This window comes from Canis aureus, chromosome 19 (genome assembly GCF_053574225.1).
Source record: "Canis aureus isolate CA01 chromosome 19, VMU_Caureus_v.1.0, whole genome shotgun sequence".
Lineage (NCBI taxonomy): Eukaryota > Metazoa > Chordata > Mammalia > Carnivora > Canidae > Canis > Canis aureus.
The window spans coordinates 58,252,499-58,263,641 of NC_135629.1; positions in this window are offsets into that span (position 1 = coordinate 58,252,499).

An 11,143-nucleotide genomic window follows, 5' to 3' on the forward strand; every position below is an offset into this window, starting at 1 on the left:
CCCCCCTCAATGCCTCGGGCCACTCCCCTGTCCCTTGCCCAGCCTGGCGCACATGTGGGCGCCCCATGCCAAGCTCCCGTCCTCCCAGGTGGCGCCGAGCCCTGCCGGCCATGCCAGGCCTCGCGCTGACCTCTCCCTGCCTCCTCCGCCCTGGGGCACAGCTTGTTGTCGCTGCTGCGGTCTCTTCTGGGCAACCCCGCCCCTTCCACGTCTCCCGAGGAGCCGAGGAGCCGCAGGAAATCCCGGGCGGAGGCACTGGGAGCCGCTCCCAGGCGGTGACTGGCGGGCGGCCTGGCCCCGTCTCCACCTGGGCCCAGGGGGATGCGGGTGTGGGGTCCCCAGCCTCCCGGCCGGTGCAGCTACACGGGTGGGACCTGCGCCCCAGGCGCCCTGGAATCACGTCTGTGATGTGGGCCTGCGCCCGGCGCGGCCCTGGACAAGGCACTGACCGTGCTGGGGCTGTTGGGTGCTACTGACGGGGAAACGGGCGGGCGTCTGGAAACCGGGTTGTCTTCATGGTTTCTTTCTGTAAAGCTAAAACTTTTTTAGAAATACATTTTTTATTTTTTAAAAGATATTATTTATTTATTTATTCATGAGACACAGAGAGGCAGAGACCCAGGCAGAGGGAGGAGCAGGCTCCCTGTAGGGAGCCCGATTCAGGGCTCAATCCCGGGACCCCGGGGTCACACCCTGAGCCGAAGACAGGCGCTGAACCACTGAGCCACCCGGGCGTCCCCTAGAAATTAAAAAAATAAATAAATAAAGTAGGTTGGGGCGCCCGGGGGGCTCAGGTGGTAGAGCATCCGACTCTTGATTTCATTCAGCTCAGGTCACAGTCTGGAGGTCATGGGATTGAGCCCCACACCTCGGGAAGATGCTTCGGGGTTCCTGTCCCGTCCAGCATTTCCCCCACAGAGACTCAGTTTCCGCACGTGGAATGTGACAGTAATAGCTCCAGCTGTCCCCTGACTCAATTTCCCTTTTGTGACCCCTGCGAGGCAGCAGAAGGCGGGGACGCCGACGAGGACTGGGGGCCGGGTGCTTGCCCAGCACTGCGCCCTCGGCTCGGGCGGTGGGGGGGGCCTCGGAACGCCTGCACCCAGGCCCCTGGGGGTGCAGCAAGTCCCCGGAGCCCTCGCAGGCCCGCGGCAGGAGCGGCAATGGGTCGGTCAGCGCCTTCCAGGTGGCACCTGAAGGCCCGGGGGCCACGTAAAGTGGCAGGTCCGAGCCCCGGTCACTCCGGTCACTCCCGACCCAAGCTCATGGGCTCGGGGACTCAGCCCTGCCCCGGCTGCGGTCTCAGCGTCCCTTCCCTTGAGCCTGGCGCCAGGCACGTGGTGACCGCTGCCAGTGACCGCTGCCGACAGGAGCCAAGCTCCGTTACACTGTGACGTCGTCGCTGCAGCCCAGCCCGGGAGGGGACGCTCCACCCGCCTGCCCCGCCTCCGTGCCCCTTCCCTCTCTTCTGCTTGGCAAGAGAAGTGCATCAGGCTGGACCGGAGACCTGCTGCCCTCTGACAGAACCTTCTGGAACGAGGGACACACAGGCACTGCCACATGTGGCTTCGAGCTGAAATGCGGCCAATGCAAACGCGGACCAAATGCTTCATGTATTTCTCTCTATTTGATGTAAATGCATCGAGCCTGGGGGGCTGGTGGGTCTCCCGTGGAAACACAGGCTCGGGCCGCGTCCCCGGGTCCCTCCATCCTGAGCCTGGGTGCACACTGGGCACCGGACCAAGGCTCGTGGGGGGAGGGGTGGGGGGAGCGGAGCCGGGCCGCTGACTCCGCGAGGGACGCTCCAGCTCGTCCCTCCCTGTTCCCGCCCACAGGTGGCCGTGGGGTGTCGGTCATGGGGCGGGCTCCCCGTCCTCCACACTGCTTCCCTTTGCTGGCGCGGCCCCCACCCGGGACCCCCGCCTGGGGTGAGGGCTGGAGGCCGGGGGCCGGTGGGAAAGGAGAGCTCGGAGCCCTGTGCGTGGGCAGGTGGGGCCCCGCGGGCACTGGGGGGGCGGTGTCAGTGGGAAGGGGGGCTGCAGGCTCCGAGGGCTGGCTCCCGCCCCCCTCCCCTCTGCGTATCTCCCTGGGAGCAGCGAAGAGCCACCCTCTGACCCGAACTGTTTCTGGAATGAAAACACGTAAGGTACATGCGCTGAAAGCTCACGAGTGACCTACATGTTTCCTGGAGCCTGTCTGCGGGGGCGGGGGGGGCACACGGCCACACTGGGTCCCACAGAGGCGGCGAGGAGGGCACGACGCCCCAGTCCACGCCGCTGCCCGGAGCCGCCCCCCAAACCCAGGCGGGAAACGCTCCGGATCGTGGCTGCGGGTCGGGTGATCCCCAGACTCACTGGCTTGTTTTGTTTTGTTTTAAAAGATTTTATGTATTTGTTTGACAGATGGAGAGAGCACAGCAGGCCGAGGCCGAGGGGGCAGCAGGCGGCTTGCTGAGAGTGGGGCTCCCTCCCAGGACCCCGAGCCCCCGACGCTCAGGGAGGGGACCAGACACAGGAGGCCCCGTGGGTGTGGGTCCACGTGTGACACGTCCAGGAGCGGAGGGGACAGGGGGCTGGTGGAGGGGGCAGGGGTCATCGATGGCTCTCTGGGGGACAGGGAAGGGGCAGGGGTCCGTGCTTCCTGGGGACGGGGTCTCCATGTGGGGGGATGGAAGGTTCTGCAGACGGTAGGGGCACTGGGTGCACAGCGGGGTGAGTGCTTCGTGCCCCAAGCTGTCAGCTTCAAAGACATTAACGTGGCCAATTTCATGTTTTATGTATTTTATCATAATAATTTTTTAAAGCAGTTCTTTTTTTTTAATTTTTTTATTTTATTTATGATAGTCACAGAGAGAGAAATAGAGAGAGGCAGAGACACAGGCAGAGGGAGAAGCAGGCTCCATGCACCGGGAGCCCGATGTGGGATTCGATCCCGGGACTCCAGGATCGCGCCCTGGGCCAAAGGCAGGCGCCAAACCGCTGCGCCCCCCAGGGATCCCTATCATAATAATTTTTAAAAGGTAAAGTAAAACCCAAACAACAACAACAGGACACACTTAGATTTGTCTCTGGCTCCGCTTCTGGGCGGCGGGCCTCGGCTCTCTCCGCTGTCCCGGGCAGGCGGCCACCCTGCCCACTGGGACGGGGGACGGGATCGCAGTGTGTCCCTCTGTCGAGTCTCGGCCCTGATGCTCCGCACCCCAGGCTCCCTGGTCTGGGGCTGGGGGATGACCCAGGCCATGGGCCCCCAGCACGGGGAGGGACACGGGGGCCCACCCTGAGGTCTCCTTTGCGCCCCCTTGGGTCCCCTTGACCGGGGATTGACAACCGGGTCCCGGGCTTCCTGCTGTGCCGCCCACAGCTGCTCCTCTGGGCCTCGGGGCAGACAGCGTGGGGACATGCACCTCTTAGGGGCCCGGGACACGCCTGCGGGTCCCCCGAGGTGGCCTCCTGCTTGTCCCTGGAACCCGGGCCGCGGTGACCCCTCGCAGATGCCGCCTCCGGAAGAGAGATCTTACGGCTCTCAGACCTCAGCCGCCTCTGTGACCCGCGGGGAAGGACACAGACTGGACCCCGGGTGTCCGCGATCAGCAGTCCCCTGGCGCAGGCGACTTTGGACTTTGCCGGGTCCTGGGAGGGAGATCAGCCTGAGGAGGGGCCGGGAGTGGGGGATCCCAGTCGCTGTGGTTCCTGAGAGCCGCTCACTGCTTCCGGAGAAGGGCACACGGTGCTCCCGGAACATTCCAGAATATTCCTGCCTTGTGCTGTCCTTGTCCCTGCTCAACATTCCCGGGGCCCGGCCGTCACCTGGAAGCCCGTCAAGCGTTTGGGGGGGGGGGTCTCGGGAGCACCTCGAGGTGGGAACAGACCCGTCCACGCATCCCCGAACTGCAGGGGCTTCTGCTTCTGGGGCCAGTCGCCGGGAGGTGAGCTCTCCCCCTGCCGACAGTCCTGGGTCCGGAGCTCCGGCCGCGGGGCTGGGGGACACCCCGCGGGGCATCCGCCCCACCCGGGCACGGGCCACGTCCGGGTTGTGACCCTGGGCGCCCGTGGCAGGGACTGGGGGCCCAGGGGTGCTGCTCGGCCCCCCGCCCCGCGCCCGGGACGCCCCCAGCCTCCAATGCCAGCTGGGCCGAGGCCAGAAGCCCTGTGGGGGGGCGCGGAGCCCAAGGGAAGGGCGGGGAGCAAGGCGGGTGGGGGCCCCAGAGTCACGTAAGGCTGGGGGCGCCCCTCCGCTGTCCTACCCAGGCCAGGGGAGCCGGTGGCCACGCGGGCTGCATGCCTGGGAGTGGGAATGTCCATCACGCGGGCCCCCCTCCATCCCCCAAAGCCGGTCACTCACCCAGTCGGTGACCCGGGGACCCCGTCTCCCCACGCTCAGCCTGACTGGGAGGAGACCTCGGCCGGAGACCGAATCCGGGTCCGCCGGGGGCCTCTGGGGATGTTCCCCCCCGCGGATGTCACTGACAGGCTTCTGGGGCGTGGGGGCCGGAAAGCTTTTCCTCTACCCTCTTAGGTTCTATGCCAGGGACCTGTCGATTAAACTAATGAAAGACATTTTCCTAGGAGCCTGTACACTTTTATTTATTTTTGATTTTATGCACTCGGGCCTCAGAGAGAAGCGAATGGGCAGAGGGAACCGCGATCTGGGAGCCCGATCAGCGCCGTGGGGGGCAGGCCACGGACGGGAGAGCAGGTGACTCAGGAGCCATCAGTGGGCCCTCAGGAGAACGGATGGGCCATATGACAGTTGGTGACAAAGTCTATCTGGCAGCGGGGCCAGCTCTTCTCCGAGAGGAGACATTGGTCCCCGGAAGGGATCTATGACCACTGAGGTCTTTGGGGCAGATGAGGGATTTCAGGACCTCAGACGCTCTCGGCTCAAAGGGATTCTCACACCAAAGTGGCATATGTTGGGGGTAGCGTGCCTCGATCCCCCTCAGCAGCTCCCCCTACATTTTTTGCTGACCTTTGTCCCCCACCCCCACCCCATGTCAGGCATCTTTGGTGTGAATGATATCCCAGCTCCCAGAGTCGGGGCGGGGGTGGGGGGGTGCGATGACACCCCAAGCTGCCCTCTGCCGGCAGGGGAGTCTCCGGAACCAAGCCGAGATCCGGGCTTGGGCTGTGTGCGCAGCGCCCTCTAGGGAGCGGTTCAAGGCCCCCCACCCCGGGCCGGAAGATCCAGCGCCTTCCCGGGGACTGGCTGCGAGGGACCCCACAGGCGCTGGGGGGGGCGGGGGGGGGGGCAACCTGCAGGAAGAGCCCAAGGAGGACACAACAGGCTGTGGTCGCCCCCTGTCACCCCTGGGCCGGGTGTCCTCAACTTTCTGCTTTCACAGCTAATCTCTGCGTCTTCTAAAGGACACCAGACCCATGGAAAATGTCGCATTTTATTGTCTGCTGAACTTTTTTTCTTTTTTGAATTTTATGTATTTATTCATGAGACACACAGAGAGAGGCAGAGACCCAGGCAGAGGGAGCAGCAGGCTCCCTGCGGGGAGCCCGATGCGGGACTCGATCCCGGGACCCCGGGGTCACAACCTGACCCCAGGCAGACGCTCAACTGCTGAGCTGCCCAGTGGCCCCTAAAATTCGTTTTAAATTTAGTGTTTAAAAAAAGATTAGTATTTAAAAAAAAATGCTTCCAAATAAATAAATAAATAAATAAATAAAAATGCTTCCAGTTTATAGTACAATAGACAATATGACGTATTAAAGTGAACATTTGGGATCCCTGGGTGGCTCAGTGGTTTAACGCCTGCCTTTGGCTCGGGGCGTGATCCTGGAGTCCCAGGATTGAGTCCCGCATCAGGCTCCCAGCATGGAGCCTGCTTCTCCCTCTGCCTGTGTCTCTGCCTCCCTCTCTCTCTCTCTCTCTCTATGTCTATCATGAATGAATAAATAAATAAAATCTTTTAAAAAAAAGTGAACATTTATTTCTTGCATTTCAGAATATTTCTTTTTGTATTGCTAACAGAAATACATCTCAGAAATACAGGTATATGTATATATTTATATATAATATATATATATTTTTAATTTTTTACTTATGATAGTCACACAGAGAGAGAGAGAGAGAGAGAGGCAGAGACACAGGCAGAGGGAGAAGCAGGCTCCATGCACTGGGAGCCCGACGTGGGATTCGATCCCGGGTCTCCAGGATCGCGCCCCGGGCCAAAGGCAGGCTCCAAACCGCTGCGCCACCCAGGGATCCCAGGTATATATATTTTTAAACTGCAATAAGGCAGTTACAAACATGTGACTTTGTGGATCAAGCATTATCTATTTTATCTTTTTATATTATTGTTTTAAAGATTTTATTTTTAAGTCCTCTCTACCCTCAGCGCGGGGCTCAAAGTCATGACCTCCAGATCAGGAGTTGCCCGCTCCACCGACTGAGCCCGCCCAGGGCCCCTTGGGTCACCTACTTTAATCCCTGCAAAGATTTGCATTTTGGCACCAAAGCTGGAATGGCTAATGCATTTGGAATTCCCTCTACTTGCTCTAATAAAAACTCTACCAGGGGCGCCAGGCTGGCTCAGACAGTGGAGCGTGTGACTCTTGATCTCAGGGTCGTGAGTTTGAGCCCCACCTTGAGCATAGAAATTGCTACAAATGGAATCTTAAAAAAAAAAAAAAAAAGCCAGTGGGTGAACTATTATTCCAAAGAATGTAAAATAAAGTGTGATTGTGGCTTTATAGCCAAAATTTGTTATAATCTAACCGACTTGTCTGTTTTTTTTTTTTTTTTATGCCCAATGTGGGGCTCAGCTCATGACCCCGGGACCAAGAGTCGAACGCCTGACTGATGTCTTTTTTTTTGTTGTTTTTTTTTTTTTGTATTTAAAGATTTTATTTATTCATGAGAGACACACAGAGAGAAAGAGAGAGGCAGAGACACAGGCAGAGGGAGAAGCAGGCTCCATGCAGGGAGCCCGACATGGGACTCAATCCCGGGACCCCAGGACCACTCCCCGGGCCAAAGGCAGCACCAAATCACCGAGCCACCCGGGCTGCCCATGTCTTTTGAAACATCATTTGTGAAAAGATTTTTATTGGGAAATGAAATGCATTTTCAGAAAAACATGAAAGAATGCAAATAGATCATTTAACAAGTTTTCTCCTCAGGATGCCTGGGTGGCTCAGCAGTTGAGCATCTGCCTTCAGCCCAGGCCGTGATCCTAGGGTCCCGGAGTCAAGTCCCACTACGGGCTCCCTGCATGGAGGCTGCTTCTCCCTCGGCCTGTGTCTCTGCCTCTCTTTCTCTGTCTCTCTGTCTATCATAAATAAATAAATAAATCTTTAAAGAAAAAAAAGAAAATATCTGGAGAACCATGAGAGTGCAAATATGTGATTCCACACACATATAAGTCCCTTGTGTGACTTTTCAGCTACTGCTTCCTTACACAGGTTAGGTTAGCTGAGTGTTGAGAAGGTGAACAAGATCAGAACATGAAAAATGTCTCTTGTTTTCTCATCAAAGGGATGCCCAAGGATTAGCAGGAGGAGCTTTCTGGTTCCTGTGTCCGCAGAACAGCCAAAGCCCCAGGATCGCTAACGCTGGGGAGGAGGCCAGCGCCGCGGGCAAATCTGCGACCCTCTCTGGCGCCGTCATTCCTATTACTGGAGGCCGTGGTGAGCGCCGGTGGCCGCTTTTGACAAAACTGGCCAGACAGGTGTCCTTTGGGTTAAAAACATCAAAACCCACAGCAGTTTATATTTCTCTGCATGTCATTTTGAGCACTTACTGTATTGTTCCAGACAACTTCCAGAAGCTGACCCTGTAGTTCCTGGTTCAGGGCTGAGCAAGGACACACAGAACACAGAACAATAAACAAGAGTAAGAGAATAATCGTGTTTAAAAAAAAAAATGCACTGCACTGCAGTGACCAGGCCAAGCACCCAGAGGCTGGAAATCAGCCCGGAAAACAAAGGCCCGGCCGCCAATCCAGTCAGCAGCAGCCGGAGCAACGCGTGCAGCAGGTGCAGCGCGCAGGCAGTCCTTGGAGCCCACGAGGCCCCCACGCACCATCGTGGGGCCTGTGGTTCCCGCAGACTCAGGTCAACCCGACTCCGGCGGAGGCTCGGGGACAGCCTCCTTGTCCTTGCCTTTGGGGCCTGGGGTGGGCCCCAGCCGTGCACCCTGCGCCCTGCGCGGCTCCAAACACCCTGGGCCCTGCGGCAGCCGCTGCTGGAGCGCGAGCCCAAGCCCCAAAACGTGGAAAACGATTTGATTTTTTTCCCTCGTCAGCATTTGATTTAGGAGATTTCCAAACATACAGCCAAGTTTAAGTAATTTTGCAGCGAACACCATCCCTAGAACCTGTGCGTCAGTCACTTCACACGGCAGAAGGGACCTTGCAGATGGATTAGGTCAAGGACCCTGAATGAGGGTGACCCTGGATTCCCCAGAGGGCCCAGTCACCTGACAAGGGTCCTTATAAAAGCGGCAGGAGAGTCAGAGTTGGAGGAGACGCCGCAAGAGAAGCAGAGGCCAGGATGAGGCGACCGCAAAGGGCAGGAATGGGATCGCCCGGGAGCCCGCGTGGGGCAGGCGGTACTGGGAGCACCGCGGTGTGCGCGCCGAGCCAGTCGGTGGGGGGGGGGGGGCGTCTCTCTCTCTCTCTCTCTCTCTCTCTGTGTGTCTGTCATGAATAAATAAATAATCTTTTAAAAAAATAATTTAAAAAAAGATTTTATTCATTTATTCATGAGAGACGCAGATGCAGAGAGATACACCCAGAGAGAGGCAGAGACCCAGGCAGAGGGAGAAGCGGGCTCCATGCAGGGAGTCTGATGCAGGCCTGGATCCCGGGACTCTAAGACCATGCCCTGGGCCGAAGGCAGGCGCTAAACCACTGAGCCACCCCGGGATCCCCAGCCAGGTGTCTTTGGAGGAGGGTCTGCACGTGTTTCCGGCCCTTTGGTCTCCACAGCAATTACTCAAATCTGCCCCGGAAGCTGGGAAGCGGGCATGGACGACATGCAAACGAATGGGCCTAGCTGTGTGCCAATAAAACCTTATTTACAACAACAAGTGGGGGGCTGGGTGTAGCACACAGGCAGGCCATATTTGCTGAGGACATCCTTTTTTATTTTAAAGATTTTATTTATTTATCCATGAGAAACACAGGCAGGGGCAGAAGCCGGTTTCCTGTGGGGAGCCCGACGTGTGACTCGATCCCATGACCCTGGGGTCACGCCCTGAGCCGAAGCCAGACGCTCAACCGCTGAGCCCCCCGGGAGTCCTGGGACACCTGTTGTAGAGTATTGTTAGAGACAAATCGGAAATAGCAATATGAACTCACACTCTTCAGAATCGGTCATGTCCAACTGATCACTTAAGTAGCCGTTAAGCAGTTTTGCGCCAAATATCAGTGCACAGGAACTGAAGAGGTGTCCCCAGTACCCAGTATCCACAGTCACGGATGCTCCTCTCTGCCCCAGGGAACGTGGGCTCTCTGGAGAATAGTTGGTTTTGCATCTTGAGGCCAGGAGGGCGCACTGCGGGCGTGGACCGTCATTGTGAGGAGGCAGGGGTGCTTCTCCACGTCCTGGGGGATGGTGAAGGCCACACGGGAGCCCGCACAGAGGTATCCTTCATCAATAATGATTATAACTAATTAAAACTACCTGAGTCTGAATGCCATGAATCCAAAATTATCTTTAAAAGGCAAGAACAAAATAAAATAAAATAAAAGGCAAGAACAAAGTTTATACTGTATCCAGGCCTGATTCATTCAGATGAACCAGTTTTTAGCATCCCCACATAAAAAGTCTGGGATCTTCTTATCCCATGAGATAGATTCAGGGTGATCCCAACTATATAAAAAGATTCTATGGGAGTCCCCGGGTGCCTCACTGGTTTAGCACCTGCCTTCAGCCCAGGGAGTAACCCTGGGGTCCCGGGATCGAGCCCTGCATTGGGCTCCCTGCAAAGAGCCTTCTTCTCCCTCTGCCTGTGTCTCTGCCTCTCTCTGTGTCTCTCATGAATAAATAAATAAAATATTAAAAAAAAATCTACTGTTTGTAAAAAACAAATGAGGAACAAAAGGCCAATAAAGAAATACACTAAAGCATTAACACTAGTTATTTTCGGAGAGTTAGACCACAGGTGATTGTCATATTCTTTTTTGCATTTTTCTGGTATTTCCAAGATTTCCTCCTTTATTTTTCGTACATTACTTTTAAAAGATTTATTTATTTATTTATTAATGAGAGACACAGAGAGGGCAGCCTCGGGGGTGCAGTGGTTTAGCGCCGCCTGCAGCCCAGGGTGTGATCCTGGAGACCTGGGATCGGGTCCTGAGTATGGCTCCCTGCATTGAGCCTGCTTCTCCCTCTGCCTGTCTCTGCCCCCCTCTCTCTCTCTGTATCTCTCATAAATAAGTAAATTTTAAAGAATTCTTAAAAAAAAATGAGAGACACAGAGAGAGAGAGACTTGGGGTTGTCATGAGAAGTGAGGGACAGTGCAAAATTAAACCGTGGAGCCCTTTGTTCCAAAATTATTACCCATGTCAAGATTGTGACAGCAGAGCCTGAAGTCAAGTGCCGGGCCCTGGATGAGCCCTTGGACGGCGCCCAGTGACGCTGGCTGCAGGTGGGATCCACAACAGGGGGGCCCATTCCAGGTCTGCTTTGGGGGTGAAGAGCTGATCAGGGGGTTTGGATCGAGACTGGACACCGAGGTGGGATGCCTCGCCTGGGGTTGCCCTGGGTGTCATTGGGCCGTGCACCCCTGCCCCCAACAAAAATCCCTTCTCCGTGGGAGTGAGCAGGCCTGAGCCCGCGGGTGTGTGTGTGTGTGTGTGTGTGTGTGTGTGTCTCCCAGACACTTATCAGGTGCTAAGTCGTCGCAGATGTTGTGGGAGCATGTCCTGGAGTCCTGTGTGCAGGTAAGGGACCCGGAGAGCCTCAGCCCACCTGCGGGGATGACCTGTCTACACAGGGGTCGCCGGCCTGTGGCTCCAGACCCCAAGACGCTCTTCCTGACTCCGGGTCGGGTCGCAGCCCCTCCTCCAGGAACCCCTCCGCCTGGCTGCCGCCCTCCCCCCGCCCCGGGTTTCTGCTCCCCCGCCTCCCGAGGCCCCTGCTGGGGCACCCGGCACTCCGGCCCTAGGGCTCGCTTGCTCCGCTCCTC